Source organism: Scyliorhinus torazame, chromosome 14 (genome assembly GCF_047496885.1).
Source record: "Scyliorhinus torazame isolate Kashiwa2021f chromosome 14, sScyTor2.1, whole genome shotgun sequence".
Classification (NCBI taxonomy): Eukaryota; Metazoa; Chordata; class Chondrichthyes; order Carcharhiniformes; family Scyliorhinidae; genus Scyliorhinus; species Scyliorhinus torazame.
Genome location: NC_092720.1, coordinates 192,719,589 through 192,745,569, shown reverse-complemented (window position 1 = coordinate 192,745,569; position 25,981 = coordinate 192,719,589). Strand labels below are relative to the sequence as shown.

Sequence of the window (25,981 nt, the reverse complement as noted above, 5' to 3'; positions counted from 1 at the left end):
CAGAGGTTTTGTCGAGAAAAGTCAAGGAACTAGAGATCAGTAAGTCTCGTGTCAGTGGTGGGGAAAACAATGGAGATAATTTTGAAGGAGAGAATCTATCTACATTTGAAGAGATGCGATTTGATTAGGAATCGTCAACATGGCTTGTCAGACGGAGGTCATGCCAAACAAACTTGGTTAATTTCTTTGTGCATTTGAACAGGTGTGTAGATGAGCATAGAGAAGTTGATTTAGTTCACGTGGACTTCAGAAACGCCTTTGACAAAATCGATCATTGAGACTTATAAAGAAGGTAAATGCACACGGGATACAGGATAAATTGATAAGGTAGATTAAAACTGGCTGACATATAGGAAACAGGGTGATCACACACGGTGGCTTTACTGTCTAGAAACCAGTGTCCAGTGACGCACCAGGAGGATCTGTGCTGGGTCCCTATATTGGACATGTATATAAATGACATAGGTGTCTATGTCGGGGGTAGGATTAGTGTATTAGCGGATGACACAACGGGTGGCCGGGTGGTTGGCAGTGAGGTTCAGTGTCTTGGGTTGCCGGAAGATATAGATGGGATTGTCAATTCGGTAGCCAAGTGGCAGATGGAATTTATACCGGAAAAGTGTGAGGTGACAGACTTTGGAATATATAATGTAACAAGGAAGTATTTAATGAATAGTCTGACACTGGGAAGTTCCGAGGAACAAAAGGAGCGTTTTTTACGACTGCTGTGCCTCTTGCGGTGAAAGAAACGGATATTTAAATGAAAGCCACCCTGCGTGCGACTGCTGAGTTCATGGCCACAACCCGGAAGTTGTGACGTGAAATAATTACGAAAAATGCCAGATAGATGGAAACTCACAGAGTGTATCATGCTCATATGCTCCAAATATGTATTGATCAGGCAGGGGGAAAGGGCGGCTGTGTCAATTTTATATAAATTAGTCACAAGAGAAACATTTAGACTATTCTGAATTTGACATTCATCAAATATAATTGGACAATCAGAAAGTAATAACACATTTGGTGGGCACGATGGCACAGTAATTAGCATTGCTGCCTCACAGGTCCAGGGACCCGTGTTCAATTCGACCTCGGATGACTGTCTGTCTGCAGTTTTCACTTCTTTCTCGTGTCTGCGTGCGTTTCGGCCGGGTGCTCCGCAGTCCAAAGATGTGCAGGTTAGGTGGATTGGAAATGCTGAATTGCCCCTTCGTGTCCAAAAGGTTAAGTCGCGTTATTTGGTTCACGGGGAAGGGGAGAGGCGTGGGCTCAAGTAGGGTGCTCTCCGAGGGCCGGTGCAGACTCGATGGGCCAAATTGCCGCCTTCTGTCCTGTAAAGTCCATGATTCTATGATTTGGACAAATTAATGAGTTGCTTCCTGACGAAAATCTGAGTAATTTCAGAGAGGTATTATAGTGACACAAACTTGTGACTATAATTACCATAAAATGGGAACGAACTAGTAAGTACAAAAGGAATGATATATGCTGCAGATGTAGCACATTATATTCCAATTAAGCAACGTCCAGGTAGATTCAAACAGCTAACGTTGGCAGGTGCATAGAAGAAAAATGAAAGCACGCTTAAAATTCATATCATTCAAGAGACTAGCAGCCATTGGAGCTCAGCTTTTCTGATGACACCAAACTCATTTGGAAAACAACGGTTGCGTGTGGACTGTAGGAAATTCAATGCCGTAACAAAGTCAGATATACGATATTTCTGGTTTGGGAGACTGCTTTGAACAAATGACATGAGCAAAGTTTTTTTTAAACCAAAATTAGCTTACATATAGGATACTACAACCTTCTTTATCAAAAAGGAAAAGGAGGTGCCGGCTTCTCTCGTGCAAAATGGTTTGTATCAGTTTAAAGTTATTCCATTGGGAGTGAACAATGCGCCAGCATCATCCAAAAAATAACCAATAAGGTAATCTCTGGAGTAATGTATAATGCAATGGACATAGACGATTTTTTTGGTGCTCAATCAAATGTGGAAGGTGTACTTGGGACATTTAAATGAGCTGTTTTCGGCTGGATTAATCGTAAAACTGAATGAAAATATGTTTCAGCAAGTCCAAGTCATATGTTAGGCCATCATATTGGACATGTTTAGATGGTCCCAAGAAATGTGAAAACGAAAGCCATTAGTAGACCCCAACACTATCAATGAGAAGAGAACTTCTGGAAAAAGTCCGTGCCAAATTTCAGCAGAGTCGTTGAACCACTGATTGAACTTTAAAGAAAGAACCGGAAATGTCACTGGAAGTCAAAATATTAGGAGTGATTTAACAATCTGAAAACTGTACTAACCACCGTTAGAATTTTGGCGACACCATATTACATCAAGTAATTCAAGGTGACCATTGAAGTGAGTAATGACGGCGTTGGTGCTGTACTGTTGCAGAAGATGACACAGGTATAGAAATTCCTGTTGATTTTTTTTGACTCAGTCGATAGTCTTGAAGCAGACATTCAGTTTGGTATTTTCTTTGCAACATGTTGATATTTATGTTAATAATTCGTCAGAGATAATTGTTTGTACAGACGATAATGCAGTGACGGTCTACGATAATCTTATTGATCAACATGCAAGACTGTTTCAATGGAGTGTATTGCTGCAACTATTCGACTTGAAAAGTAGAGAGGTATCAGGTAGAAGCGTGATTTCCAATGCTTGACCCCGACATTCAGATGTAAGAAGAGCGGAAAAGAAAGACTGAAATGGGCCATTCCGATGCATAATTTCTATGCATGCAAATAAACCACGTTATGTTTTTCTGTTTCTTTTCATCGGTATATTTATTTTTTTTTCTTTGTTTTTTTGTTGTTGAAATTGTAGTTGTTGAAGTTAACCGACGGTTTAAGATATGGCAGGAGATCTCAGACCCGTGTCATGCTCCTCGTGTGCGATGTGGGAGGTCAGGGACACGTCCACTGTCCCTGGCTCCTTCACCTGCAAGACGTGTGTCCAGTTGCAGCTCCTGTTGGACCGCTTGACGGCTCTGGAGCTGCAGATGGACTCACTTTGGAGCATCCACGATGCTGAGGACGTCGTGGATGGCACATTTAGCGAGTTGGTCACACCGCAGGTGAAAGGTACTGAGGGAGATAGAAAATGGGTGGCCAAAAGACAGAGCAAGAGTAGGAAGGCAGTGCAGGTATCCCCTGCGGTCATCTCCCTGCAAAGCAGATATACCGCTTTGGATACTGTTGAGGGAGATGGCTCACCCGGGGAAGGCAGCAGCAGCCAGGTTCATGGCACCTTGGCTGGCTCTGCTGCGCAGCTGGGCAGGAAGAAGAATGGCAGGGCTATAGTGATAGGGGACTCAATTGTAAGGGGAATAGACAGGCGGTTCTGCGGACGCAATCGAGACTCCAGGATGGTATGTTGCCTCTCTGGTGCAAGGGTCAAGGATGTCTCGGAGCGGCTGCAAGACATTCTGGTGTGTGTGTGTGGGGGGGGGGGGGGGGGGGGGGGGGTGAACGGCCAGCTGTCGTGGTGCACATAGGCACCAACGATATAGGTAAAAAACGGGACGAGGTCCTACAAGCTGAATTTAGGGAGCTAGGAGTTAAACTAAGAAGTAGGACCTCAAAGGTAGTGATCTCAGGATTGCTATCAGTGCCACGAGCTAGTCAGAGTAGGAATGTCAGGATAGAGAGGATGGATACGTGGCTCGAGAGATGGTGCAAAAGGGAGGGATTCAAATTCCTGGGCCATTGGAACCGGTTCTGGGGAGGTGGGACCAGTACAAACCGGACGGTCTGCACTTGGGCAGGACTGGAACCGATGTCCTGCCGGGGGGGGCGGGGGGGGGGGGTGATGTTTGCTAGAGCTGTTGGGGAGAGTATAAACTAATGTGGCAGGGGGATGGGAACCGCTGCAGGAAGTTGGAAATTAGAAAAACAGGGACAGAAATAAAAGGCAGTAAGGGGGAAAGTATAAGGCAGAGAAGCCATAGTCAAAAGTAAAAAAGGGCGACAGTACAAGGTACAGTGACTGAGGGGAGCTCAGTGAATAGGACCAGGAATATTAAAAGAAATAAAACGGAAAGTGTAAACATTAATGGTAAGCGACGTGGCAGGTTGTTACATGAGGATATGGGTTCGACGACAAGGAAAATTAGGAGAAAGGTTAAGAGGAAATATAACTTAGGAGAGGTTACTGATCGAGGTGTTAAGATTCAGAACAGAGGTTAAAAACAGCCAACATAAGTGTACTTTACCTGAATGCTCGTATTATTCGGAATAAGGTATATGAGTTGATGGCGCAAATCATCGTGAATGACTATGATTTAGTGGCCATTACTGAAACATGGTTAAAGGATGGTCACGACTCGGAGTTACATGTCCGAGGGTATCAAACTTTTCGGAAGGACAGAGTGGATGGTAATGGAGGTGGTGTAGCTCTGTTATTTAAGGATGACATCCGGGCAACAGTAAGGGATGACATCGGTGCTATGGAGGATAAGGTTAAATCCATGTGGGTGGAAATCAGGAATAGTAAGGCGAAACAGTCACTGATAGGATTAATCTATAGGCAACCAAATAGTCACATTAGGGTGGGGGCAGGCAATAAACAAATAAATAACAGATGCATGTAGAAATGGTACAGCAGTTATCATGGGGGATTTTAATCTACATGTTCATTGGTTGAACCAGGTCGGTCAAGGCAGCCTTGAGGAGGAGTTTATAGAATGTATCCGTGATAGTTTCCTAGAACAGTATATAATGGAACCTACGAGGGAACAAGCGGCCCTAGATCTGGTCCTGTGTAATGAGACAGGATTGATTTTGGGTCTCATAGTTAGGGATCCTCTCGGAAGGAGCGATCACAATATGGTGGAATTTAAAATACAGATGGAGGGTGAGAAGGTAAAATCAAGCACTCGTGATTTGTGCTTACACAAAGGAGATTACAATGGGATGAGAGAAGAACTAGCTAAGGTAGACTGGGAGCAAAGACTTGATAGTGAAACAGTTGAGGAACAGTGGAGAACCTTCCAAGTGATTTTTCACAGTGGTTTATACCAACAAAAAGGAAGGACGGTAAAACAAGGGAAAATCCACCGTGGATATCTAAGGAAATAAGGGAGAGTATCAAATTGAAGGACAAAACATATAAAGTAGCAAATACCAGTGGGAGACGAGAGGACTGGGAAATCTTTAGGGGGCAACAGAAAGCTACTAAAAAAGCAATCAAGAAGAGTAAGATAGATTATGAGAGTAAACTTGCTCAGAATATAAAAACAGATAGTAAATGTTTCCACAAATACATAAAACAAAATAGAGTGGCTAATGTAAATATTGGTCCTTTAGAGGATGAGAAGGGAGATTTAATAATGGGAGATGAGGAAATGGCTGAGGAACTGTACAGGTTTTTTGGGTCGGTCTTCACAGTGGAAGACACAAATAACATGTCAGTGACTGATGGAAATGAGGCTATGACAGGTGAGGACCTTGAGAGGATTGTTATCACCAAGGAGGTAGTGATGGGCAAGCCAATGGGGCTAAAGGTAGACAAGTCTCCTTGACCTGATGGAATGCATCCCAGAGTGCTAAAAGAGATGGATAGGGAAATTGCAAATGCACTAGTGATAATTTACCAAAATTCACTGGACTCTGGGGTGGTCCCGGCGGATTGGAAATTAGCAAACGTGAAACCACTGTTTAAAAAAGGAGGTAAGCAGAGAGCGGGTAATTATAGGCCAGTGAGCTTAACTTCGGTAGTAGGGAATATGCTGGAATCTATCATCAAGGAAGAAACAGCGAGGCATCTGGATGGAAATTGTCCCATTGGGCAGACGCAGCATAAAAGGCAGGTCGTGCCTAACTAATTTATTGGAATATTTTGAGGACATTAACCGTGCGGTAGATAACGGGGAGCCAATGGATGTGGTATATCTGGATTTCCAGAAAGCCTTTGACAAGGTGCCACACAAAAGGTTGTTGCATAAGATAAAGATGCATGGCGTTATGGGGAAAGTAGTAGCATGGATAGAGGATTGGTTAATTAATAGAAAGCAAAGAGTAGGGATTAATGGGTGTTTCTCTGGTTGGCAATCAGTAGCTAGTGGTGTCCCTCAGGGATCAGTGTTGGGCCCACAACTGTTCACAATTTACACAGCTGATTTGGTGTTGAGGACCAAGGGTAATGTGTCCAAGTTTGCAGACGACACTAAGATAAGTGGAAAAGCAAAAAGTGCAGAGGATACTGGAAGTCTGCAGAGGGATTTGGATAGGCTAAGTGAATGGGCTAGGGTCTGGCAGATGGAATACAATGTTGACAAATGTGAGGTTATCCATTTTGGTAGGAATAACAGCAAAATGGATTATTATTTAAATGATAAAATATTAAAACATGTTGCTGTGCAGGGAGACCTGGGTGTGCTAGTGCATGAGTCGCAAAAAGTTGGTCTTCGGGTGCAACAGGTGATTAAGAAGGCAAATGGAATTTTGTCCTTCATTGCTAGAGGGATGGAGTTTAAGACTAGGGCGGTTCTGCTGCAATTGTATAAGGTGTTAGTGAGGCCACACCTGGAGTATTGTGTTCAGTTTTGGTCTCCTTACTTGAGAAAGAACGGACTGGCACTGGAGGGTGTGCAGAGGAGATTCACTAGGTTAATCCCAGAGCTGAAGGTGTTGGATTACGAGGAGAGGTTGAGTAGACTGGGACTGTATTCGTTGGAATTTAGAAGGATGAGGGGGGATCTTATAGAAACATATAAGATTTTGAAGGGAATAGATAGCATAGATGCGGGCAGTTTGTTTCCACTGGCGGGTAAAAGCAGAACTAGGGGGCATAGCCTCAGAATAAGGGGAAGTAGATTTAGGACTGAGTTTAGGACGAACGTCTTCACCCAAAGGGTTGTGAATCTATGGAATTTCTTGCCCAGTGAAGCAGTAGAGGCTCCTTCATTAAATGTTTTTAAGATAAAGATAGATCGTTTTTTGAAGAATAAAGGGATTAAGGGTTATGGTGTGCGGGCCGGAAAGTGGAGCTGAGTCCACAAAGGATCAGCCATGATCTCATTGAATGGTGGAGCAGGCTCGAGGGGCCAGATGGCCTACTCCTGCTCCTTGTTCTTATATCATATGCTACAGTGGTAGAGTTTAGTAATGAATAGTGTTTGACATTGAAAAAGGGTTGAAAATGATGCCACCTTTCTATATCGCTGATGTATTGGTTTTAAGGGAGAGGTAAGATTAAAGTAACAACTTAGTATGTATATTGTATTGATATCAGTTGCAAGAAGCGTTTTAAAAGCCAGTGTTAAAGAATGTATTTTATTGCAAGCTCTGTCCGCGAAAGCTGTAAGGAATCGTAATATGCGAGATCATAATGGTTTCTAACCATTTAATTATTTATGGATAGGGGATCAATGGGATATTCCTTTGATTACTGGTGATTCTCTGCAGGGGAGATAAATTATGGGGCGTTGCATTTACTCCTGGATAAGCCGGTCATGTGACATATCAGTGGGCTACCGATTATGTCATTCGTTGGAGGAGCCAGGTCTTTCTGTAATTTTGGAACTTGGCATAGGCTTTAAGACTGACAAGGCTGAATAATATAAAAGATGGCCAATATTTTATTTTACCAAACGCCGCTAGGTTGAGCAGAAGTGCACTGCTTCTGCTCTTCAAAGGAACTCTCTTCATCACAATTTCACTGCACAACAAAGCAATCAATCCAATTGTTAACTTTATTTAAAAGTGACATTTGAACTGCATCTGCCTGCTCAGTTGGAGCTACTTGCAAGTTTAGATATCAGTTATATTTTTCATTTGGTTTAAGAACTGTTTAATTGGTAATTGTAACGTACAGTCTTTGATGTGGTGTGATCTATTCCGTGTTCAAATTAAAGATTTTTTTATTGGAAACTGTACCAATTGTTCAGAGTCAGAGACATCACTCCTGGGTGAAATTCGGGCGGCAATATAGCACACTGATTAGCATTGTTGCTTCACAGCGTCAGTGTATCAGGTGCGATTCCTAGCTTGGCTCATTGACTGTTTGGCGTTTTCACGTTCTCCCCATGTCTGCGTTGGTTTCCTCCGGGTACTCCGATTTCCTCACACAAGTCCCAAAAGCCGTGCTTGTCAGGGGAATTGGACATTCTGAATTCTCCCTCAGTATACCCGACCAGGGGCTGGGGTGCGGATCCTCGGGGATTTTCACCGTAAGTTCATTGCAGTGTTAATGTATGCCTACCGGGACACGAATAAACATTATTTATCCCTTCTTCCCAGGTTAAAAAATTAACAAAACCCTTTTGGAGTTCTTGACCAGTTGCAAATGTCGGCATCTGGGCCAGCAGAGTAACAGCCGATAAAAGCTATAAAATAAAATACAGGGCCAGCGAAACATGCAATGTATCTATTCAATATCTGCTCCAGCAAATGTTGCACAAACTGCCATTCACGTGTATGGATCTTATGTCAGAGCAGGTGATCGTCAAAGTAGAGATGGCCACCACATGGCAAAGCATTATATGGCAAGGCAGGAAGGGAGATTGTGGAATAGCTGTATTGCCACTGGACTAGTAATCCAGAGACCCACGGGAATTCCGTAGGGACAAGGGTTCGAATCCGGCTAGGGTAGATGGTGGAACTTGAATGCCATAAAAAGCAGGAATGAAAACTCTAACGACGACCGTGAAACCATTGTCGATTGTTGTGGAAACCCATTTTGTTCACTGATGTCGTTTTGGGAAGGAAATCCGCCATCCTTATTTGTCCTACATGTGACTTCTGACCCACAGCAATGAGGTTCAATCCTAAATTCTCAGGAATGGGCATCAGATGCTGGCCCGGCCAGCGACGCAAACATCCTATGAATGAACTTTTTAAAAACTGCAAATTCTTTTGGAACAGTTTGGAAAACAGCTTTCTTTTGTGGCATTCTGTTAATTCAGTCACATTCTGCTTTACTCGAATGGGTTGTGGACAGTTCTGAAAATGTATGCACTAGTCCTCAATATTTTTGTGCTGATTTCTTTGCAAGATCACTTGGGCAGGATGTAGCATTGATGCATTTGTGCCGATGAGAAGTACAATTGAGTGATGAGCTCGGCTATTTAAAAGCAAATAGAAGTCAAACACATCCTGTTTGTCTTGATGTCGGCTCCGTATATAATCAGAGTGTTCGTTTACCTGGCCATGGTCATTCAGGAACTTTCTGAGTGCTTACGACCGTGGATTAATATTCTCATTCTCGCTAAAGTTATGGTTTTACTTCCGTATTTTATTACTTTATTGGATTACAGCAGGGCTGCACAGTGTTTAGCACTGGTGTCTCACAGCTCCACGAAACATAATTCGATTCCGGCCTTTGGTGACTAACTCTGTGGAGTTTGCACGTTCGTCCATTGTCTGCGTCGGGTTTCTTCCGGTGATTCGGTTTCCTCTCACTGCCCAAAGATGTGCAGGTTAGGTGGATTGCCTATGATCAATACGCAGAGTACGGGGATAGGGCGGAACATTTGGCCTTGGTAAAATGCTCTTTCAGAGGTAGATGCTGACTCGATGGGCTCAAAGGCTTCCTTCTGCACAGTAGGGATTACACTGATTCAGTGGATAATCTGCCAGATATCGCAGGGTGATTGAAACTCCTGTCCCCACAGGAGGGAGTGCGTTTCTGGATTATCACGCCGTTCATCGGCACATTGCTGCAATATCCACAATAGAAAGTATATTTTTGCACTGTATATCTTCAAAAAATATGTAGGTCTGGAACAATATGTCTTAATCGTTTGCATGATTTACGTGTTTCGCTGATTCAGGTTTTGGAAGTTGCACGGCGGAGGAACTGAGTTGAACACTTCACTTGATCGATATATTATGCAACACTTTACCTTCTCTCCATGAAAATTGATGTAGTATCGTGCCGTGTTCTTTTTGATAGCCGCATGAGCAGTGCTACTGCCTGCCCAACATTGTCGAATTTTTTCAGTGTGATGTTATTTAGATTTTTTCTTCTGATGGGATGTGTATGTCTCCGTCTTGAACGCCTCAATTCCCCCGAATTCCTGATTCCTAAATCACGTTCCAAATAGAACAAATATTGCTGATATGATGTGATTAACCAGGAGCTTATATTTGGCCTTTAGAACTGGAAGAATTCAAAGTGGCACTCAAAAAGTCAGGTGGGAAAATTTACCGTTCTGCAGCTGCATATCCATCCTTCAATGAAGGTCTGGACTGATTAATGCTGTTTACAATTCGTATGTCTCAAATGTCATTTCTAATCTGAAATATTTTATTTCAGAGAATAATATTGACATACATTCATTATAGGAGAACGTTAAACACTGTTTCTCACCGGGTGAAAAACACATGAAAGGAAGCAACCAATCACCTATGCAAAACAGAATTATCCACAATGTCAGATCAATATGAATGCTCGGCGAAGTCTCGCTTCCCACGATGACTTAATGGATTAGTTGATACTATCATTTCTTCCAGGGTCCTACGATTCCATCTGAAAAGGAAATGGGAAATGAAGAGTCACCATTTAAGTCGAAAGAGCAGAGTGAATGTGGGAAATTTAAGTGATACATCCCACGTTTCTGGCACTAGTCTCAGTATTTATACCAGTTTAAAGGGTTTTTGAATGCATGTTTTTGGTTTCGTGATCGAATGAGCCAATGAGTGAGTGGAGGATGATTGAATGACTCAGCGCATTGCTCTTGGCGCTAAGTAAAGCTCTGATTTCGCGCGTTGGGAGTTACACGTAGATGGGGAGGTGGTTATGTGCATGGGCGGGAACATAGTTTAGCAGAGTCCGTCTGTGAAATGCTCGGCATGTAAATTTGGATGTGTTTCCAAATGTTGATGCAAGCTCGATTAACTGGATTATTGAGTCTGGAGGTAAAAACGTGAGGTCGATAGGTGAGTAGCTAATGATCTTTGTATGGGAAGATGGCGTGTATGAGTAGGTAAGTAAGTGGATAATATGGACAGGTACTACTTGCTGATTAAATGTGTTCCTTTCAGAGATGCATGACGAAGATCGTACATGGGTCTGATGGGTAGGCAGCTAGGTGAGTAAGAGAGATAGAAAGTGTGTATCGTAGAATCTACGCCAAGTCGACAGACCCTTAGATCCAAACTCACCAATGCTAACCAAAAAAACCATCTAAGCGAACACCATATTATTGCATCTATTGATGTAATTGTGTGTAATGTGTAGGTGACTTAATGGAAGGGTAGATGTTTACGTCGAAGGGCATGCGACTGATATCGTGACTGTATATGGTTGTGGGTGGGATTTGGGCAGTTGAGTGAAGAGTGTAAATGGGGGTGCTGGGATAATTTTGTGGGATCAATAGTTGAGCGAGTGTTTGGTGCTGATGAATTGATGCGTGAATTTTCCATGTGTGAATGTTGGGAGGGGTCTTTGAAGTTTGGTGAGATTAGTCAGTCTTCGCTGGTAGCTGGGCGTTGTGAATGTGGTCTTTAAGTTTCATTCGCTGTTGATGTTTGATATGAATAAGTGGATGTGGTAAGTTGGTGGCTGAGATAGCTAATTGGATAGATGGGTGGAGTGGTTAAAGGGAAAGGGACAGCTGTGTTTTATTCAGAGATACTGTTAGAATAAATTCGAAATTAAATAGAAGCCATCATACTGCTTCCTCAGCTTCGGAGCTCAGGGTTTTCGGGACCTTTATTCTTCACAGGACAAAATATAAAGAAAAAATGGAACGCACCACGGGTTAGTGCAGAGGACAAATGGCAGAACTGAACCAAATTCTAATAACTACTGAGTGTAGGAAAGAATTTCTCAGGAGAGCCGATGAAATTCCATTAGAGGGACAACGAGGAATAAGGAAAACCCAAGCAACGATCCAAAAAAATCGAATCATCCGGTTAACCTGCTTTCCAATCAGAGCTGCAGCAAATTGAAAGAGTTTCTGCAGTCTGATAAATGCATTTGTGGGGTCAAATTATGTACATCAAGGTTTGTAATGCATTATGTAGATGGAGAGGTGGGGGTGGGGTGTGGGTTTGGTCGACGAAATTCTGCTAAGGCGCAACCTGTCATACAGGCTAACTTTAGAAAGGTTATCACAAGTGCAGAAGAACATTAAACAAATGTTCAATGCTGACATTATTGAATTCATGTTTGCAGCTACCTTATGACACTGATGCCGAAAATTGATTGAACGCAAAGATTTTTTTGGGACGACAGGTGACTGAATACCTTCACCAAGAGGTATCCGCTTCCTATTCCACGTTTGGAAAATGAAATCAAAAGATTTCGGCATCCCAAATTCATCAAGGGCAGGAAGGTGGCACAGTGGTTCGCCCTGCTGCCTCACGGCATCAGGGATCCAAGTTGGATTCCGAGCTTTGTCTGTGTGGAGTTTTCACATCCTCCTTGTCTCTGCATTGGTATCCTCGGGTGCTCCGGTTTCCTGAGATGTTCAGGTTAGGTGCATTGGCCATTCTAAATTTCCCATTCGTATCCAAGATGTTAATGTTAGGTTCTGGAGTTGTGGGATGTGACGGGGAAATGGCTAGTTTCGAAGGGCCGATGCAGATTTAATGTGCCGAATGGCAGCCGTGTGTATTGTAAGGACTCTATGATTCAATGATCACGAAGGTGGACTTGTTAAAGGAGTTTTAACAAGTATCCTCGAATGAGAGGGAAAAGGAGATCTCCACATGTGTACCGTCAATGCAGATTATGCCCTATGTAACCAAGAACGAACCTGCAAATGTTCAGAGAATCACGAACAAAGGCATTGAAAGACTGGGTCACTGAGAAATAAAAATTTATGGCGTGGCCTCGTTCAGTCAAATATGGTATGGCTATCTGCACGACCAAGTGGAAGGAGAAGAGCAGGAGGTAATTGTGAATACGACCATTTGGAGGCTTCCATCCAAGTCACTCACCACCGTGACTTGGAAATATGTCTCCGTTTCCTCACTGTGGCAGCATTCTGGAAACCCCTATCTAACAGCACAGTAGGTGTACCTACACTTCAAGGACTGAAACGGTTCAAGGAGCCGACTCACTACTTTCTGAAGGAAAATTAGGGGCAGGCAATAAATACAGGCCTGGTCAGATACGCCAACAAACGGACATCAATTTTTTGAAAAACGGGAACAACACTGTTTGACCATTTCAAATGATTCTGGAAATGAGCGGATTTTATTGTAAGTTCGTTCTGAACTTCAGTAGTGTAGCAGCACCACTCACAGAACAGTTAAAGAACAACAAAAACATGAATTGAATGGAGGCCAACAAAAGAGCATTCACGTATTGAAATACTGTGTCGACAAAAAAACAACGTTAGCCTCAGCAATCTTCGAAAAACAGTTTGAGCTGGTTGTGAATGCTCGAGAAAATTATGTGAGAGCCATACAGCTGCAGGAAGAAGACCTTAGCATAGAGAAACCTGTGGTCTATTTCTCAAGGAATGTAAATTGCCAGTCACGATGTACTCCAGAACTGAACAGAGACTTTAAGTCTTGGTACTGGCATGACGACATAGTTGCAATACCAGTTTGCCGGAGGGTACCCACGCCGACACAGGGGAACCTTCAGACTCAGCAGACAGTGACCCGATTTGGACACGAACCTTTTAAGCAAGTGAGGTTATTGCTCCACTTTTCTTTCCTTGTGGACTAATGGAACCATTTCGCTGTAAATCCTGGAAGTAATTTGGAGATAATTATTTCAGTTTATTTTTTCATGAACTGATCATACTTTCCTTTCAGACGAAGAAGTGGACAGAAAAGATGCAGGTGAAAAAGGAGCTGTAGCATAATTGTAGGGCGTGTTTCACTATATTCCTCCTAAAAGTGAACCTTTACGCCGATTACGAAGGAATTGAAAGGACTTTGCTTTTCCAATATATCAATATTCTGTTTTGAAAAAGTACATTTTGCTCCATGATGCCAGTCGAACATTTCAGTGGAAGTGAGGAACTCAGTAAGACTTCAATTCTCCTGAACAAAATGTTATTTTCCCTGGACTAAAGTTTTCAATTCTAAAATCATGCCATTTCCAATTAAGAGAAGGCTTATAGCAGAGGGCACCCTTGGCAATAATAAAGGAAATCCTATCGAATTGCCATGTAATTAATTTGAGAATCAATATGCGTGCGAAATTCACATTTTCGCCATTATGCCCTTTTATGATGGTAAAATGACCACAAAATATAAATCATGACGATCTGCTTCCAAGATTCAAAATCAAGTAACCTAGTGAGACACAGACTGTACTTGATACAAGTTCAACCCATTGGAATGTCCAGAAACAATTGGGTGGGATTTGTCGAGGCTAAATCGGGATTGACGCCGTGCGCTAAGCCGAATGTAATGCCTCAACTCCTCGCTGGCGGCGCGAACGGGCTCCGCGCTGCCCTTGCCAGCCAGCATATGGAAATAAATACAAATGGCTGATGATGACCATTTGCATCTGTTTCGCGGGCCCAGCTTCCTATGCTCCGCACTCCCGAGATTCTTCGCTCCGCATTGCGGGAATTCCGTGGATGTGGTTCACTTGTCGTGCTGGATTCTCCAATCGCCGATACTGAAATCGGGAAACACAATTGGGCGGAGAATAGCTTCATAAAACGAAATCACTGTAAACGCCAGTGTGACGACAAATCGGGATGCGCCGGTACCCCCCCCCCCCCCCCCAGTATGGCGTAAATCGGGTGCTCGCCCACGGCCTGAAAGTACAGTACGCATATCATTTGGGGGCCTGATGCCCGATTCCTAGGGGCCTCCGCGCATCAGTTCCTCCCATGGGCCGATTTCTCGACAGCGAGGTTCACTTATGGTTATACAAATCGTGAATCTAGCATCCTATCTGATGAGCGAGAGAGCGGAGGTAGTAACTGATGTGGAGCGACTGTGGGCCGCCAGCCCGGACAGCGGCCGTGCGAGCAGCGGCGGGGTTTGCACCTGACAGGATCGGGGGAGAGGAGGGGCAGGCGGAGGGGGAGGGAGGGCAGAACAGCCGGGGAGCACCCCCACCCACCGCACCCCCAGGACTGTGGTGCCAGGCACCGACCGCCATTAGTGTCAATATTGCTGACCACCCACCCGAGCCCATCGTTTCACACAGTGACACCGGCAATATGGGAGTGCCCCCCCCCCCCAAACCCGGCCAACGGACACCCGCCCCAACACGCAGACATCTAGCAGGGACCACTAAGGGCCAGACTGACGGCAGCCTTCAGTGCAGGCAGTGCCAGCCAACGGTGCCCTTGGCAACAGGGATGGTCGCGAGGAGAGGTGGAACTGTACTGGCCTGAGTGCGATTTGGGGGGATGGCGAAATGCTTCGGCGGGGCCAGCAGTGCCAACCGGGGCCACCATGTATCCCATGGTAACTGGTTGGGCACGGGGGTATACGCCAGGCGAACAGGTTGGACTTTCACCCCCGGCTGACAATTCGGAATTCAACCCATGATGCTGGCCGCTGTGGCGATAGCCACATAGCTGCACGATTCCCTGCGGCAGCGTGAGCGGAGGCCGCTCAGAGAGGAGGCGGAGGCTATTGCAGAGGAACGGGCAGCAGATGGGCAGGTGACAGTTTCTCAGACTGGAGGGCCAGCCGCCAACAGGTCAAGGAGGAGGAGGTGCCAAGGAGGCACTGGATGAGGCACCACACAATCGGCTCCGCCTGTCAATCCAGGATCTTCCGAACCCGGCATGCAGAAAGAGACTGTGAATAAGCAGATCGAGTGCGCGACACATCTGTCAGATGGTGGCACACCTGGCACCGCCGGGTTATGGGGGAGGACATACGCTCCCCGTGACTGTCAAGCTGATGGTCGCCCTCAACGTCGATGCGACGGAATCCTTCCAGTCGCCGAGTGGGGCACTTACGGGATTTTGCATGCATTGGCGCACATGTGCATCCGCGCCATCATGCGCGCCCTATATACACAGGTGGAGTGGCACACATCGTACCATTTGAACTGCGCCCACCAAGATGCCCGAGCTGCGGATTTCGCTTCCGCCGCCCGGATGAACTGGTGCAGGGGGTGTTCGATGGGATGCATGTCGCCCTACTCCACCGGTGCATAACAGGCAGCTATACACAAACAGAAAGTGCAGTCATTCGATGAACATTCAGCTGGTCTGTGAGCAACAGATGCGCATTATGCATGTGTGCACCCAGTACCCGGGCAGTGTGCACGGCGCATTCATCTTGGCACACTCGGTAATTCCCGCTATAGTCCAGGGGCGCCCCCTCCCCACCGGTTGCGAGGCACGCTACTGGCCGACCGGAGTTATCTGCTGCAGTCACTGTAGTGGCTGATGACAACTATCCAGAGGCCACAGACTGACGCAGAGTCCCGCTACAATGATGCACATACAGCGACCACAGGGGTGTTGGCGAGCAGTGCTTTAGGATCCTGTACATGCACTTCTGATGCCGGTAACAGTTTGGAGGGGCACTCCAGTACGAGGCTAGGAGAGCCGCCGAATCGGTGTTGTATTCTGCCTCCTCCACAAAATCGACCAGCTGAGGGGTTGATGTGCTGTAGGAGCTTTTGGAGGAAGCGCAGGACTCGTGAGACGGGAAGGATGAGTGGTAGGCGGACACTGTATGGGAAAATGGGCCAGGGCAGGCATCGGATACCACACAACACCATCGCCAGGGCCAGCAAACATGGCACCCCCTCGTCGCTTCTCCTTTCACTGGCCAGGGGAGGAGGGCGATTGCTGGCCAGTGACACGGACACCACCATACCAGATCCACAACCCCTCACCTCCCACACCACCAAACCCCCACACCACCAAACCCCCTCACCCCCACACCACCAAACCACCCATATGCTCCCCCCCTTCCCCTACGTTATATATGCCTGCGACGCTAAAACTGGGGGCACTGGGTTGGCAGTGACATCTGGCCTGACCCATGGGATGCAGGATGATGACAACCCGCTCTGCGATGAGCTCCCTGCTCCACATCGTATAACAATATCTGACTCGTGCCCACAGTGGCACCTACCACCTGTGTGAACGCTGCATGTGAATTGTCCAGTCCATTACACAGTCCTGTCGATTCGCTAGCGTGGGGGTGCCGGGAACGGTCGGGGCGGGGTAGGTGGAGGGGTGAGCACACTCACTCCACGGGGCCTGCACTTGTCCCCCAGCCCCCACTATCACTGGCCAGCACGGACCGCCCCACCGCCACACTCATCAGACAGAGTACCAAAGTATGTTTGAACGGTGTTAATATGTGTGTCTTGTGAAAAATATATACAGTCTGGCCCTCGCCCCGTTTACTCAACTGTGCATTGCAACCGTACTACCGTAGCTAGTATCCAACTTTCAGGCCTTAAGGGCCGTAACACTACACCTAATAATTCCACAAACGGTATAGCAGGAGTGGAGGCGGCCTGCAGTGACTCCTGCCCTGCGACAAGGTTGGCGCACGCCGCCTGGGGAGACCCGGCCTCGATGGGTCTGCCTGCTGCTCGGGCGTCCCGGGAAGCGTGATGTTGCCCTAATCTGCAAGCTGCCCAGCAGATGCACCAGAGACAGAAGTCCGAGGTGCTGCGCTGCTCTGTCACCAGCGCTGCGGGCGTCACCGGCATGGGCCCCAGCACCACCTCCTGATGTGCCCGATGCCCCCCGGGCTACTAAATGGAACGGGGTGCGAGCAGAGCCATTCGCTGAGACACTCCCTGTAACCTGGCGCTACCAGTCATGGAGGCCCACTCTGGTCTCGAAAAGGGTCTGCAGGTTTGCAACCGTGGAGCACAGGGAATTTCCCATCTCCGGCTGCGATTGCACTACATCATGCTGCGAATGTGCCACCACACCGATGGTCCGTGCCACATCAACCAGTGACTGAGCCCCTCCCTCTTGGCGTGGGCCACATCAGGCAGTGACTGTGCTACGTCACTTGGATGCAAGCCACATAAGCCAGTGACTGGGCCATGTCCCTCTTGGTGTGGGCACGTTGGCCAGTGTCCGGTCCAGATCCCTCTGGTGTGAGCGGCGTCCCCCTGCTTGTGGCTACCTCCTTCTGAACCAGCACCATGCCGGCCAGCACCTGGGCAATGACGCCGACGCTCGTAGCCATTGCCTGCCTTGACTGGGCCACGCTGAGGAGCGCCGCTGCAATATCCAGGTGGCTCTGGCACATGGCTACCTGTCAGAGGGCGGCCTTATCCTGTGCCGCGGCCCCACTTGCACAGAATGCCCCAGGCCTTGCACACACTGACCCATATCCGACACCGTCGCCCCCAATACCTCCACCTTGAATGGCACGCATGGCCATCACCAGCTTCTGATGCTTCACCTGTGCCTTCAGGTTCTGGAAGCCAGCTGTCATCCCCTCCTGTAGACCTTGGGTCTCTGACTGCATCTCCACTGTGGGTGAGACTGGATGTTCCAAGAGGCCAGGATCCAACTCAGTGGGAGCTGGTTCCTTGGGTCGTGCTGTCCTCCGACAGTCCGTCACCTCGGCTCTTCCTACCTCCACCTTCTGCAGCGGACCAACTCTGTGCTGCACACCAGATAGTGTCCCAGGAGCCTCCTGACTAATCTGCCCAACCGATGTGATAGTCACCGGGGTGGTGGAAAGTCCGTGTCCACCTCCGACCAGACCTCCGGAGTCTCCTGAGCTTCGGGCAGAGGGCTGGTGCTCAGGGTGCTCTCCCCGTCAGTGCTCTGCCGCGTGGATGACAATGCCTCTGGCACTGTCTGGGGGCGGGTGTCTCTGGATGCACCGGGCCCATCTCCGACAGGTCCTGTAAGACACAAGACGACATGCATCGTGAGACAGCCGGATTGGGGAGCGCACGGGGCAGGGGTTGGAATCGGGGGTCTGGGGTGAGGGTTGGGGTTTACGGGAGAGTGACGGTGAGGGGAAAGGTTCGAGGGTGAGGGGGATGAGGGTTGGTAAGGGCATGTGGGGTGTGAGGGGTTGGGGATTTGGGGGTGTCCACACATGTGTCATGACGATCAGGGACTAAGCAGGGCGTCTCACTTGCTCGCCCGCCGCCGATCTCTGCGTTGGTGACCTCCCTTTCCTCAGTGCCGGCGACCACATAGAGTACCCTCTGCTCGGGCATGATGAGGGGCCGCAAGTCTGCTGGTTCCCCCTTCAGTGTTCTCCCACTCCCTAGGGTTGTGCCTTCACCTGGGTGGGCGGGGGGGAGGGCTGCATACCCAAATAACGACACTTTTAGACGTTCTGACGCATGAAGCACAAGGTTTGGAGAGATTATGGCATCAGTGCACAGCGAAGCCGGCCATTGTGGCCGGCATGGGTGCTGGCGAGTGGGGCAGGATGTGCGTTTGGTGCCGGGAACGGGTTCGTGGGGGGCGGGATTAGTTTCAGGGGCACAGCGTTGCCTACTTACCCTGGCTGCCCTGAGGAGGGCGTGCAGTTTCTTCCTGCACTCGATGGCAGTTCGGCCGACGTTGATCACGGCGCTCACTGTGTCTAACAGCTGAGTAAAGCCACAGCGAACGTCAGCGCCTGATACCCTTCCTCGCGGGCCACAGTACAGGGGACTGGATTCTCCGCTTCTGAACTTAAGCGTGCATGGCAGTGCAGAATTATTGGACTTACACTATGGCAAAACTGGCGCCGCCCCTGGAATGTGTCGCCGACTGTTAAGGGGCGTGCACGGGCGTCACGTGGATCCCAATCGATCCCAATGGGAAACGTTGCTGGGTTCACCAGGTGCACGATTCACACTCGGGAGGGTAACCATCTGCAGCCACATATACACATTTCACTCTCCACACACCATCACAGACAACAAGTAGGCAGCACGATGCGCGGTTCCATGCTTCACTGAGGCCGAGTTGGAGACCCTTCTGGATACCATCGAGGAGCGGCGCATGAAATTATACCCAGCCCTGGGAAGAACGCTTCCAGCCACTGGGCACAGATGGGAGAGGTGGTCAGCGCCACCAATAACACCATGTGGATTTGATAGCAGTTCCGCATAATCTTGCACGACCTCCTAATTGAGGCCAGGAAGAGTAGGCCACACCGTATCACCCAAACCCACAACTGACGGGAGGTGGAGAGGACAGAAGGGGGAACGTCTCACTTGTGGCCCCTCACCATGGAAGAGCAGAGGGCACTGGACATGGTTGGTGGCCCGCAGGAAAGGAGATCGCCGGGGTGTAGTTACGTCGTGGGAGAGGTAATGAGATCACGTTGAGTTGTGGTTCCCCGTGACATGTCTGCCAACCCTCCCATCATACACTCGAGCCCTCCTCACCCCGACATCTCCCTCACCCCACCATCACCACCCTCACCCCAAACTCCATGCTACCCTCACCACAAACCTCTGTCTCACAGCAGTCCCACCCTCACCCAGAGCTTACGTCTACCACCCACAGTCCCCGCAGCTCGTGGTCTAACCATGCGGCTTGTTTTGTGTCTAACAGGACCTTTTGGAGATGCGGTGGGACTATCTGGTGTCTCTTGTCACCAACCACTGATACAGCTAAAGCACTCCCGTGAGACGAGCAGCGAGGCTGAGTGCAGCTCGGACGACTGCCCTCCATTTGAGTCGCAAGACACCCTGTGGTTTGAAAATGTGGGTGACATGGACTTCCCGTCACAGTTGTCTCCAACACCCTCTACCAGCCCAGAGACTCTCATGTCGGTTGGGCACTTTAATGAAGAATCTCCTGGGACATTATCTTGTCCGCACCACACAGAGATCCTGTGTAGAGAGAAAGCGAAGGTTGGAATAACCGAGGCGACGGATTGGCAGAGGGAAAGGTGACCGCAGGTAGAGTCTGCCGTCCAGACAGTTTCGGTATTCTGGAACGGACATTCCTATCGAGTGTGCAGTTGCAGGGCACTGCCACGGACTACGTGAGGGGCTGTCGGCGAGCATCCAGTACCTGCAGTGTAGGTGGAGGAGTCCAACCGTGTGCAGGAGGTCATGGATATCATGCGTGCCATCTAGCGCAGCAGCGCACGGGTGGCGTCAGCGATGGAAGCATTAGGACGTGGGCTTTGGCTCTGGACCAGCATGTACACGCCTGGAAAATACTGTGCGTGTGATGACCGAGGGCCGGGCAGGGTTGCTGCCGGACACGCAAGCATGGGTCAGAGCGTTCTGTAAATTACAGCTGCGGTCCTGACCGTGGACAGGTACAGCAGGCCATGGCTTCAAACGCCGGCAGCATTGCCCCATAGATAGAGAGGGAGGTGGCCCGGTCCAAGAGGGAGATGGCGCAGTCACTGTGTGAAATAACACAATCCCAAAAGGTGGTGGGACAGTCCATGGGTGACATGGCGCAGTCCCAGATGGAAATGGCCCATTCGCCGTGCTACACTGCCGCGAGTATGGACACCCTGTTCAAGACCAGATCGGACATCCATCGGCAGATCGCCGGTAGCCTCATTGGCTAGCTCCGCTCGCATCCTCGCCCTATGGATTGCCCACCGGGTACACCGAGGAAGGAGTAGGTGGTGGGGCACATGGTGGTGACTCACGGAATATCGCAGCACCACAGACTACCTAACTCCAGTGCGTGGTGCATCTGGCGGGCAGCGGGCACAACAGGGCGGCACCACGAAACCCGTGACACCCAAGCAGCCTGGTTGCCGCAGAAGACGGCCGCCAATTAGAACTGAGGTCAGGGGGCAGAACTCCCAGCAGGCCACCTCCACTCCTGCTGTACCAGCTAAAGAGCATTTTAGTCGAAGCATTAGGGCCCAGAAGGTTAGAAAGTTATACACTAGTTAGATTGACATGTGCGGGGCATGTTTAAATGTTAAGGGCTATGGCAGAATTCAATGTATACATTGCCACATTAAACATCTGATCACACTGTTGCACACGTTCTCGGTGCTCTGCCGGATGGGTGTGTGGATAGGCTGGTCTAGTTTGGTCACGGGTGGGGGAATCGGAAGATATTGTAGGTGGCTTGGGATCCTAGCCCTTCCGCCCCGGCCGCCCTCACCACCCCTCCCGTCCACCGACCACCGCACCTCTGCCACTCCGTGTGATGGAATGGCCAGCTCGCAAGCAGAAATGAACCAGGTGGACAGTAGAAAGTGCGACCATGCGCAAGTGCCAGTCGTTGACAAACAATGCGGAACGTCAGTGCTCATGGAAGAGCGGGTTGTCATAATCTGCCATCCCATAGACCAGACCCGGTGATACTGCCAACACATGGCAAACCCCGGACAGCGGCAGGTATGTATGACGGAAGGAGTTGACGGAGAATGGCGACAGTCGCGTGCGGGCGGGGAGGGGAAGGGTGTGGGGTTGGGTTGCCTTGATCCTGGGCAGTGCACCCCACTAATTGCTGAACCTGGAGGCGATCATAGCGTCCCGCGTCCGTTGATCCTAGCACATGTGTGGTGCGGCCTCCCGTGCCTGCCTGGACTTCATGTCTGCCTATTGTCCCCCTCGTCGGAAAAGGCCTGGCGTTCCTGTTCCTCCTCCGGCACATCGCTCCTTTGCTGCGTGATGTTGTGGAGGGCAGAGAAGATTTCACGATAAGGGAGACGCTCTCAGCGCTAGACTTGAGTGTCTCTCCACAGCAGTCCAGTCTTCTGAACCGCATCTTCAAGTGCCCCGATCTATCACGCTCCTGGTTGATGCAGGGGTGTCGCTGCAGCGGGTCTCCGCATCGGTCTGTGGCCTCCGGATAGGTCTTCGCCACCATCACAGTGGATAGCGCCTGTCGCGCTGGAGTAGCGGGTGTCTCCCAAAAAGTCCCACTGTGCCACGTGCGGCATGACCTGGCAGATATGCTGCACTCTTTCGCTGCTCAGCCGGAGTATTTGACAGCTTCCCCTGTCCGGCCTCGAATATCAGCTCCTGTCAGTACATTTGAGGTCTCATGTGATAACTCGTCGGCACCTCCTCCTTCTTGGCGTGTTGGGCAGTTGGTTTTCCATCCTGGGTGGCTGTCTTCGGTTTCTCTACGGCACGCTCACCTGCTGCACACTCCGCTGCAGCAGCTTGCTCTTCCTCAAGCAACACTAGCTCGTACAGGAACACGCCATCCTCCAGGGCTGCGGTGATGAGCAGCAAGGATACAATTGCTGTTTTAATTCCAATATCCGTTGCCTGCACGGAACGAAAGGCAGACATGTTAACATGGTGCGTTGTTACGCGCCCACACAGGTCCACCCGGATACATGATGCCCCAGTTGGCAATGAGGGCTCTGCCTCCGCATGTCGTCGTCCCCATTCCCGCACCCCTGGCACCCATCCGAGCTGCCATGTGCACCGTCTGCTGGCACTGCCCTTGCAGAGGGACGTCCACGGACCCTGTCTTCCCGCCCGCAGAGGCTACTGTGGGAGTTTACTGTATGGGCCAACGGTGGGTGGCGTGGATGTGGCGTGGGGGTATGTCAGAGCGTGGTGTACTGGTTGGCGGGCACTCATATTGCCGATGTCACTGGCCAGACCGTGGGACCAAGGTGGGTGGTCAGTGGGGTTCGCAGCAAGATGGCTGCCTTGGAGGCCGCAGCAATGTCGGTCAGTGACAGGACGCCGCCCCAGTTCCGTAGGGTGCCACCCCGGCTATTCGGCCCGTTTTCACATCGACTCCCCTTCCCCGCCATGGCAGATATTCCTCCCACCGCAACCAGCCCGGATAATTACCAGCCCGGGGCAGCCTGCAGTCGCGCGAGGCTGTGTCCTACCTTCTCTGTCACACCTTCATTTGTCACGGCGCCGGATAGACGATTTTCAAAATCAGAATTAAACTGCCTGTCGGGAACTCGGTTCCTCGGATATGCGGTATCGCCAAGGCCTGCTAGTGACATGCAGCCGATGTTAATTGCACATGAGTTCCGCACTGTATTGACGCCACTTGCCCGGTGATGGAGAATTGCGATTTGCCATCAAATGGATGGCCGCCGTAATTTTGGCATCAGATCCTATTCTATAACCAATCACGTTTCGCGAGTTTGGCGACAGCCAAAGGAGAATCCTACCCAGAGTCTCCCAAATGGATGATCGTGGCAATATTTATTTGAAGATCATGGGGATCAGTTGCAACATATCGAGGTGTGCTCTTCAAATACGAATTAAATACGTTTTCTTATTTTATTTGCATAGCCAGAGATACGAAGACAATAAATAACGTCAGCATAGAAGACATTGTCCATAAACCCTACTTTACAATACAGTACGATTACTCACGATCGTTTAACTTAACTCCACCTTCTCATTCACTTCCCATATTGTGTCTCAGGAGGAAAAATATATGTCTCGATATTGACCTTGAGTATACTGAAAAACAAAACTACAACCACAGTATACGCATGAGAACATGAGAAGATCGGAAATTCACAATTCTGCGTGTGACGAAATGCCCCACCTCTCCCCACCCCAGTTGCAGTCGTTAATAATTCTCCCATCAACAATATTCTGTTGCCTTTTGTTTGGTAGTCTGATACATTAAGCTGTTTAGAATGGAATTGACTTGGGAATTGTATTAACAAATCCACTCACGCCGGGGCTTATAAACTATTGGAGTCTAAATGATACATATATGTGAAATACGAGTCAGTGTCTATATTACTGCTCGGTCCTGCAAGATCAGGTTTGTAAAGTAAAACATCGATTACATCACCATAAAAAAATCAATACGTTGCAGAAGCAAAACAAGTCAAGTAGCCTCTGTGCAAATATTATGTTAACTTATTGGCTTGGGATGCTTAAATTCAGCAATATTTGATCGCAGTTCCGTTTACAGTAGCAGATGTATTTTGATTGTTGCTAAATGGAAATGTTTTTGCTTACGTTGAACAATTCGCATAGGCCCAATTGCAAATTGTGTTGTGGATGTTCTCTCCAATTAAGAATTTGACCAATTCCCAAAGCGGAACTGTTGAGAACAAATCCCCGTGTTCTTATTGAAATTTCTCTCAGGCTTTCTTTTGCAACCAAAAACGAGTTTGATCATTCAAATACAAAAGTATCCAGTAAATAATACAAGCTAAGTAAAGTAGAGTGATTTGTACAATCGTGTTTAAATTGAAGGTAGGCAACTAACGATGCTGACATTTGAATCTTTTTAGAAATCCGAAACCATAAAAAGGCTTTGCAAGGTAAAAGTCGGAGAGAAAAAATAATCATATAATATTTATAGATGTTCGTATAAGCTGAATCTCATGGCGAAAATCGCGCTCCATAAAGGTCCGCATGCTATTCAGGTCAATTGACGTCGCAATGGGAATTCTCCATGTGTCCACATGTTGATGTCATTCAATCCGACTTTCGTCTGGTGGAGTCCAGGGAAAAGCAGTCACTGCTGCAGTTATTTATTATCATAATGAAACGTCTTATGCCGTCGAGGCCACTCTTGACCAAGATACTGGTTGGGTATCTGATCAAGAAGCTTTTCCGTCTCTGGAGTCTACCGAGCACTTTCAATGTTGTTGCGATTGAACTTATCATATCGGAGGACATATGCGGTTGTGCTTCTCGTTTTGTTGTGTAAGTTGTGGAATATCTTTGACAAGACACAAGTCAGATTACCGGGGTATTGATCTGACCGACTGTCTCGTAAAATGTGTTTCTCTGGCGTCTGACATGCTCTTCTAGCCATTGCATTTATTTGGCTTCTCAAGCTAAATTGCTGACCAAGGCATTCCACAATGTTATGGGGGTTGAGGAGCGGTGAGGCCATGAAGCAATTGCAATGCCATTTAACGTAAATCGCTCGGTTTTCTACTGTTGAACGAGGTCGTTGCCTGACACTGTGTGGGTGAATCATTCTTGCCAGTTTGCAACTGGTGCAGATATTGCCGTGCATGGACATTCCAATGTCAGGATGAACATAATGGTACTGAACAGTGTTAAACAATCTTAAATTATTCCCACTTGTGGTCACAGTATGGAGGGAACATCAGTGATGAAACAACTGAAGACAATTTGATCTGCGAACGGACCATCGATCCCGAAATTTCCTGTATCCCGCGACGTTGAGCGCTCCTTGACATCTCCGGTTCCCAAGCACCGTTTTTCTCATCGGAAAATCGTTCGATT

At 48.3% G+C, this 25,981-nt stretch overlaps 1 long non-coding RNA gene across 1 annotated transcript; it reads left to right on the top strand.

Moving 5' to 3' along the window:
- Positions 1-10,113: 10,113 nt before the first annotated feature.
- Positions 10,114-25,041, top strand: LOC140389392 (uncharacterized). The gene is made up of 3 exons (XR_011934371.1): positions 10,114-10,151; positions 13,732-13,758; positions 25,012-25,041. It is a non-coding gene; the product is annotated as an uncharacterized lncRNA (long non-coding RNA).
- The last annotated feature ends 940 nt before the right edge of the window (positions 25,042-25,981 follow it).